The following is an 8,016-nucleotide window of genomic DNA, read 5'->3' as shown; positions in this document are numbered from 1 at the left end:
CCCGCAGGGCCACTCACCGCGAGGTCCCGGGTGGCGTCTAGCGGGTCCGTCGGGTCGTCGTGGTACCGCCAGTACGGGAGACGGGCGCGGGACGTCGTAGTTGACACGTACTACCCCACACTCCCGTCTCAGAACAGATGGCTGTCTGGCTGCCATGTCCTTGGCTGCGCTGCTCCACGTGGGCCACACTCGGGGGTGACTCTCCTCCAGGGGGGCTGCTGGTGAGGAGGGGGTCGTGGGGGGAGGCGAGGCTCGGGCAACGGCACGTGTGCCCACAGAGAGGGCTCCGAGTGCCGCCTCTGGCACCCGTGCCATAGATTGGCCACCACTGACCTAGAGGCTAACTGTATAAGTAGCTGTGTTCTGAGTTAATAAACTTGTTGCTGTTTCAACACTCTGCCTCGTTCAATGCCTAAAGAACCGAAGATATAACAGGGTCCTTAAAAAAAAGAGGGGGTGGGTGGGTCACGTGACCTCGTCATCAAGGGTCGGCCCCATCAGGTAGACCGGATCAGGGCATCAACTTCCCAGGAAAGATCAAATTATTTTGACAAGTAGCCCTTGACTCACAAACACAATGGAGCCCAAAATTTCCGTCGCAAAGCGAGACATTTGTTACGGGAGTTTTGCCCTGTTTTACTTTCTCGCCACGGTTGTTAAGTGAATCACTGCGGTTGTTAAGTCAGTCACATGGTTGTTAAGTGAATCTGGCTTCCCCCATTGACTTTGCTTGTCGGAAGGTCGCAAAAAGTGACCCTGGGATGCTGCAACCGTCATAAGTATGAGTCAATTTGCAAGTGTCTGAATTTTGACCACATCGCCCCGGTACACGGCAACCGTCATAAATATGAGTCAAAGGCCAAGCGTCTGAATTTTGTTCGTGTGACCAGGGGGATGCTGCAACAGGTATAAGTGTGAAAACTGGTCATAAGTCACTTTTTTTTTTAGTGCTGTTGTAACTTTGAACGGTCACTAAATGAACTGTTGTAAGTCGAGGACTTAACTGTATTAGCTGGAAGCACAGAATCTTGACAGCTTTGTCTCAGCCACAGTAACCCTGAGAGGGATCTAAGTGTCCTAACTCAGGGGCCCCCAGTCTGTGGGATGCAGGCCACTAGTGGGTCGTGAGGGGTTTGCAACTGGGTGGTGAAAATGTCTGGTGAGCATGCTCAAGCCCCTCCTCACTTGTGTGAGGGGTGTGCATGCCACTCGTGTAAATGGAGCTGCTGCTGACCGCTTGTGTGAACCATCCCCCTCCCCCCCTGCAAAGCCACAAATGTTGGAGAACTCTGTCCTAGTGGACCACCGCTGAAGCATGAACCAGCCATGTGCTGCAGTTGCCAAAAAGGCCAATGCAGTCTTAGTTCGCATTAACAGAAGGATAGCATCATGGGATGTGATAGTAATACTTTATACTGCTTTGGTAATTCCACACTAAACAGCATAACAGAATAATAAAGTTGGAAGGGACCTTGGAGGTCTTCTAGTCCAACCTCCTGCTCACGCAGGAGACCCTATCATGCCAGACAAATGGCTGTTCAGTCTCTTCTTAAAAACTTCCAGTATTGAACCATCCACAACTTCTGGAGGCAGGTTGTTCCACTGGTTAATTGCTCTCACTGTCAGGAAGTTTCTCTTTAGGTTGCTTCTCTCCTTGATTAATTTCCATCTGTTGCTTCTTGTCCTGCCCTCAGGTGCTTTGGAGAATAGTTTGACTCCCTCTTCTTTGGGGCAGCCCCTCAAATACTGGAAGACTGCTATCATGTCACCCCTTGTCCTTCTCTTCATTAAACTAGACATGCCCAATTCCAGCAATCATTCTTTACAAGTTTTAGCCTCCAGTCCCCTAATCATCTTTGCTACTCTTCTCTGTACTCTTTCTAGAGTCTCAGCATCTTTTTTACATCGTGGTGACCAAAACTGGATGCAGTATTCCAAGTGTGGCCTTACCAAGGCGTTGTAAAGTGGTATTAATACTTCACGTGGTCTTGATTCTATCCCTCTGTTAATGCAGCCTAGCACTGTGTTGGCTTTTTTGGCAGCTGCAGCACACTGCTGGCTCATATTTAGGTGATTGTCCACTAGGACTCCGAGGTCCCTCTCACAGTTACTACTATTGAGCAAGGTACCCCCTATACTATACCTGTACATTTGGTTTTTCTTGCCTAAATGTAGAACCTTACTTTTCTCACCATTGAATTTCATTTTGTTGGATAGTGTTCAAGTCTGTCCAGATCCTCCTGTATCCTAAGCCTGTCTTCTGGAGTGTTGGCTATTCCTGCCAACTTGGTGTCATCTGCAAATTTGATGAATTCCCCATCTATCTCCTTGTCTAAGTCATTGATGAAGATATTGAAGAATCCTGGGCCTAAGATGGAGCCTTGGGGTACCCTACTGCATGCTTCCCTTCATGTTGGTGGAATACTTGGAATATTACATTCAGTTTTGGGCCCCGTGATACAAAAATGATGCTGAGATCCTAGAAAGAATGAGAGAAGAGCAATGGATATGATTAGGAGGCAGGAGGCTAAAATATCAGAGCCTTCAAGTCTGGTCATTCCTGGTGAATCTTTCAATTCACTTGTCGAGATAAGCACCCTTGGGAAAATGCATGCACTGTTGAAAAATGGGTAGACAGTTTCCATTGGTACAAAGCAATATAGATTGAGTTGCTTACGTAATTGCTATTTTCCTAAATGACAAGCTGGCCAGTCTGTTTTCAAGCCTAAGTCAGATGTTGAGTTATGGCTGATAATTTTGCTTGCTTCTCTCAGTTTGAAGACCGGCCAGCTTTTTTCTCTTACTGCTATAACCTGCTGGAACCTCGCAGTCAAAACGAAGCAGGATTCCAGCTAATTCACCCCTCGACAGAGTCCTTTATGGACACCTTTCTGCTCCTCTGCAAATTTTTATTTTTATCTTATTTTTATTGGCCATAAAAACCAATGCCATTCCAGGCTGCGTTAGATAGAATAAAGATCACGTAAAGTATTAGTACCGCTTTATAAGACCTTGGAATACTGCATCCAGTTTTGGTTGCCACAATTTTAAAAAGATGTTGAGACTCTGGAAAGAGTGCAGAGAAGAGCAACAAAGATGATTAGGGGACTGGAGGCTAAAGCATATAAGGAACGGTTGCTGGAATTGGGTATGTCTAGTCCAGGGGTAGGCAACCTTGGCTCTTTTATGACTCGTGGACTTCAACTCCCAGAATTCCTGAGCCAGTTGAAGTCCACGAGTCATAAAAGAGCCAAGGTTGCCTACCCCTGGTCTAGTCTAATGAAGAGAAGGACGAGGGGGAACATGATAGCAGTCTTCCAATACTACCACCACGACCACCACCTCCTCCTCCTCCTCCTCCTCCTCCTCCTTCTCTTCTTCCAATTGTCCTTAAACTTGCAGTGGTCAGCCATTTTATAGGCACATTGTGTGATTAAAGATGCAAACAGTTCTGGTTATCAAAATGCATAAATAAAACAAGCATTGTTATTCCCCTAAGCAGGTATGTAAGAAGCTCCGGTCCCTTTCCTTGAAAAATTTCCTTCTGTGTTTTTTCTAAATAATGATTCTAATAAATGTTTCAAGCCTACCGCTCTCTGTGTTTCTGTGTGTGTGTGCGTGTGTGTCCCCGATCCATGTTCGTTATGTACTTCATTCTCAGCAAGCGATGAAATATATCCCATGCCTTAAATAGCTGTACAAGAAGGAATAATAATGATTAAAAAAACACACACACCCCAATCACTTCTAAGCTGAAAGGAAGAATTGATTTTAAATGTCAGCAGAAATTCTCAACTGTGCTTCACATTCCAGTAAAATCTGCTCTGGGCTTCACCTTGACTTTTGCTGCAAAATAGAATAGAATCCTCGAGTCGGAAGGGGTACTTGAGATCATCTAGTCCAGCCCGCTCCTCCAGGGTGGTGGGGCATCTAAATCAGGAGGCTTTAATGCTTGTGAGCTGTCCAGAGATATTTGTTTGAGATGGGCTGTCATATACAGGTAGTCCTTGACTTATGACTGAATTTGAGTGCAAAATTGCCATAGCTACAAGACATTTGTTAAGTGAGTTGTGTCCCTTTTTATGACCACTGCTGTTGTTAAGTGAGTCGTGTGGTTGTTAAGCAAATCTGCCTCTCTTCATTGACTTTGCTTCTCAGAAGGTCACAAAAGCGGATCACAGTGCCCTGGGACACTGCAACTGTCATAAATATGAATCCATTGCCGAGCATTCGAATTTTGATCCCTCACAGTTCTACCCTGAGCTTCAAATATTCTCCTATTCTTCTATCTATTTTCTCATGTTTTACACCAGAGGTCTCCAACCTTTCTCGGTTGGTGGACCGGAGGGAAATGGGGGAAAGAAGCATTTTACGCGTGTGCAAACGCACGCACACAAACGGGCCCGTGAGCACGTGCGATGCAAATGAGGCTGTGCTAGTGCCTACATGACACCCGCTAGCACCACGCCGGTTTTAGCACATGGGAGCTAGCATCGCCCCGTTTTTGTGCTGTGCGATGCTCGGTTTTCACATCGCGTGGCACCCGTTTTTTGCACCATATGCTGCCTGGTTTTTGTGCCATGCGCTACCTTGGTTTTGCCTTGTGCACCGCCCAGTTTTTGCACCATGTGCTGCCCAGGTTGCTCTCATTTTCACACCGTGTGCCGCCCAGTTTTTGTGCCAAGCCCCGCCTGTTTTCACATTGTGCGCTGCCTGGTTTTCCCGTTTTCACCCTATATGCCCCCCAGTTTTCACGACCCATGCTGGCTGGTTTTCACAATGCACACAGCCCAGTTTCCCCCCCCATTTTTGCGCCATGCGCTACCCTGTTTTCTCCTGTTTTGTGCCATGCGCCACCTGTTTTTTTCCCATTTTCACACCTTGTGCCGCCCGGTTTTCCCCCATTTTTGTGCCACCCGATGCCCAGTTTTCCCCCCGTTTTGCGCCATGCACCGCCCAGTTTTTACACCATGCGCTGCCCCGTTTGCATAGCTGTGGCGCCCTATTTTTGCCGTGCAGTGCCCCGTTTGCATAGCAGCGGCGGCGCTAGCACAAGTGGGGGTGAGTGTGCGCACAAATGTGCACACACTGGCCAGCCCGTTCCACGGTCTGGTGGCCAGTAGGCCGCGGCCCAGTACTGTGCCATGGAACGCATGTTGGGGACCCCTGTTTTACACCATTGGTGAAGTTGATACAAATGAAGGAGACTATGAGCTCCTTGTTGCTTTCCGAGCTTGGAGAAGGAAGAAGAGATGATAATGGGGAAGGAGAAGAGAGAGGAAGAGAAGGTAGAAAAAGGCAAGAAGGAAGAAAAGAAAATGGAGATGGAGAAGATTGAAGGAGAGGAAGAAGACAGAGGAAAAGATGGTAAGAGAAGTTTGTTTTATTGCAGATGTTTGATGATCCAACTAGATAATGTCATTAGTGCTAGAAGGGAGAGGAGGAGGAGGAGGAGGAGGAAGAATGTGGGGTCCTTGGGGTCTCCAAGCTTAGTTGTTTTCTTGCAGATGTAACATCCTCGCTGCTGTCATGAATAAAAACCTCCAGTTTCTTTCACCCATTGATGCTCAGCCCTGAACTGCCCCTTCGGAAAACTGGGCCAGGCTACTTAAGCCGCACCCGAATTCGGACCCAACTCAGAGATGATTAGCCAGAGTAGTAGTAGTAGTAGTAGTAGTACTAGTAGTAGTAGTAGTAGTAGTAATAATAATAATAATAATAATAATAATAATAATAATAATAATAATAATAATAATAATAATAATAATAGTAAAGTTGGAAGGGATCTTGGAGGTCATCGAGTCCAACCCCCTGCTCAGGCAGGAACCCTACACCATTTCAGACAAATGGCTGTCCAGCCTCTTCTTAAAAACTTCCAGTGTTGGAGCATTCACAGCTTCTGGAGGCAGGTTGTTCCACTGGTTAATTGTTCTCACTGTCAGGAAGTTTCTCCTTAGTTCTATGTTGCTTCTCTCCTTGATTAGTTTCCATCCGTTGCTTCTTGTCCTGCCTTCAGGCGCTTTGGAAAATAGCTTGACTCCCTCTTCTTTGGGGCAGCCCCTGAGATACTGGAAGACTGCTATCATGTCCCCCCTCGTCCTTCTCTAGACATATCGAATTCCGGCAACCGTTCCTTATATGTTTTAGCCTCCAGTCCCCTAATCATCTTTGTTGCTCTTCTCTGTATTCTTTCTATAGTCTCAATATCTTTTTTACATCATGATGACCAAAACTGGATGCAGTATTCCAAGTGTGGCCTTACCAAAGCATTGTAAAGTGGTATTAATACTTCACGTGATCTTGATTCTATCCCTCTGTTAATGCAGCCTAGCACTGTGTTGGCTTTTTTGGCAGCTGCAGCACACGGCTGGCTCATATTTAAGTGATTGTCCACTAGGACTCCGAGATCCCTCTCACAGTTACTAGTATTGAGCAAGGTACCCCCTATACTATACCTGTACATTTGGTTTTTCTTGCCTAAATGTAGAACCTTACTTTTTTCACCATTGAATTTCATTTTGTTAGATAGCGCCCAGTGTTCAAGTCTGTCCAGGTCCTCCTGTATCCTAAGCCTGTCTTCTGGAGTGTTGGCTATTCCTGCCAGCTTGGTGTCATTTGTGAATTTGATGAGTTCCCCATCTATCCATTCGTCCAGATCGTTGATGAAGATGTTGAAGAGCACTGGGCCTAGAACAGAGCCCTGGGGCACCCCACTACACACTTCCCTCCATGTAGAGGCAGTTCCATTGAGGACCACACACGCATCAGCCAAGGCTTCAAATTCACAAATAGATGCCCCCAAACCACAATATTTAAAATTTTACAAAGCAGAACCGGCGAGCCACGGTTGCACACAGCTTCAAAAATGCACACAGCCAATGCTGGACTCTTTGAACAGCCCCGTCTGCCTTGGCTGCCTCCATATGTCAAAGCAGAGCGAAGAGAGAACTCATGACAGCTATATCTGGGTACAGTTTAAAAATATCACCGATGTCTGGATTTCATGCAGTTTCAAATGCCGGCTAAAAAAGCATTGATTAATTGCAGAGAATCGCCCAGTGTGTGTGTATATATATATATTCTGCGGCATTTTTTCACGTTGATCTCCTCTGAACTTTTGTTCTAATTTAAAGCCATAACCAGCTGGAACAGCAAAAATAGAATAGAGCTGGAAGGGACCTTGAAGGTCTTCTAGTCCAGCCCCCTGCTGAAGCAGGAGGACCTACAGTATATCATCTCAGACAGATGACTGTCCAGTCTCTTCTTAAAAATTTCCAGTGATGGAACACAGGTAGTCCTTGACTTAGAAACATTCAATCATTGACTGTTGAAAGTTATAACCACCATGAAAAAAAAGGGACTTACAATCGGTCCTCGCACTTACAACCGTCACAACGTTCCCTAGGGTCACGTGATCAAAATTCAGGCATTTGGTAACTGGTGTGTATTTATGACCATTGCAGCATCCCTGGGCTCACGTGATCGCCATTTTTAACTTTCCTAGCCAGCTTCCAGCAAAAAAAATCAACGGGGGAGGCTAGATTCGCTTAACGACCGCACGACACATTTAACAACTACAGTGACTTTGCAACGGTAGTTCAAAAAGGTCGTAAAATCAGGCACGGCTCACTTAACAACTGCTTTGCTTAGCAAAGGAGATTCGGCTCCCAAAAGTGGTCGTAGGGCGAGGACTGAAAAACAACCAAGGGGCAAATCTCCTTAAAATCCGGGGATTTTGTTTCTGCAAACTATTAAAGCAATAAGGCTGGCTGGGGAATTCTGGGAGTTGAAGTCCACCCATCTTAAACTGTGAAAAGCATTGTTAGACTGATGCACTAGGACAGGGGTCTACTAGTAGTAGTTGTTGTTGCTGTTCTTCTTCTTCTTCTTCATAATAATAATAATAATAATAATAATAATAATAATAATAATAATAATAATAATAATAATAATAATAATAATAATAATAATAATAATAATAATAATAATAATAATAATAATAATAATAATAATAAT

Source organism: Protobothrops mucrosquamatus, unplaced genomic scaffold (genome assembly GCF_001527695.2).
Source record: "Protobothrops mucrosquamatus isolate PMUCROS unplaced genomic scaffold, P.Mucros_1.0 scaffold81, whole genome shotgun sequence".
Taxonomy (NCBI): domain Eukaryota; kingdom Metazoa; phylum Chordata; class Lepidosauria; order Squamata; family Viperidae; genus Protobothrops; species Protobothrops mucrosquamatus.
Note: the sequence above shows the minus strand (reverse complement) of the source record.